This window comes from Penaeus monodon, chromosome 27, assembly GCF_015228065.2.
Source record: "Penaeus monodon isolate SGIC_2016 chromosome 27, NSTDA_Pmon_1, whole genome shotgun sequence".
NCBI classification, from domain to species: domain Eukaryota; kingdom Metazoa; phylum Arthropoda; class Malacostraca; order Decapoda; family Penaeidae; genus Penaeus; species Penaeus monodon.
The window spans coordinates 26,788,334-26,789,312 of NC_051412.1; positions in this window are offsets into that span (position 1 = coordinate 26,788,334).

Consider the following 979-nt stretch of genomic DNA (forward strand, 5'->3'; position numbering starts at 1 on the left):
GCAGAGTGTGAAGTGTGTATATTTTAGCTGCCTACTCTCATGGTATTTATAGTTATTAACAGAAAAAAAAACAAACTAAGATACTAATATGTGCGTGTGTTAGAGTGCATATGAAGTGGTAGAGTAAACAAAACAGGCAATGTGATTATATGAAACAAACTGGAAGGGAACATGCAAGGTTTCGTGAGTATACACTTTTATGCTTTGCTCGGTGTTTTATTCCTGCATTCTTTGCTTACATTTGCAGACCAATTTGTATATTTCTACGCGATACTCCAATCCCTTGTTGTGCTGCCTGATGCTACCACGCCTCTTTTACCTCTTGTTGCAGATGAAGAAATGCGAAAAAACCTGATAGATGAATATATATAGGAATGGATACATACATCATCATATTTTCATATATATGGTTTTACTCTACTATATAAAAAGATATTAACTCAAATCACACGAAAAGAAAAGAAATGGGCCCTAAGTTTTAAGGCATCCTATATTTTCGGTCACCTACGACTGTTATAATCGTTTTTGTTGTAGCTGTTATTTTGAAATTCGACACCTATGCTAATTACATAAAACGGAAAGAGTCAGGCATAAAATAAGAAATTGTTAACAGTAAGAGGAGGAGGATAACGGAAATGAGTGATGGTAAATAATGAAATTAATAACGTTCGAAGAGGCAATGGTAATAAATGACTGACAATGGAAAGAAAAAATGGATAACGGTGAAAAAAAAGGCTGATAACGACAATAAAGCCTGACAACAAGAAGAAATTGATAACGGTAATAAGAGGAGGTTGTCAACGGTTCTGAGATACCGAGAACGGTATCTCAGCGTCAAAATTAAAACGACAACGGGGAAAGTTAAACAACAAAAAGGAAAGAGAACTGACAACGGTGTTAAGTGACTGACAACAGTGAAAGTGGGAGGGTAAGAACTGACTGGAAATGAAAGATCATATTGCTGTTCATTTCAGCAGCG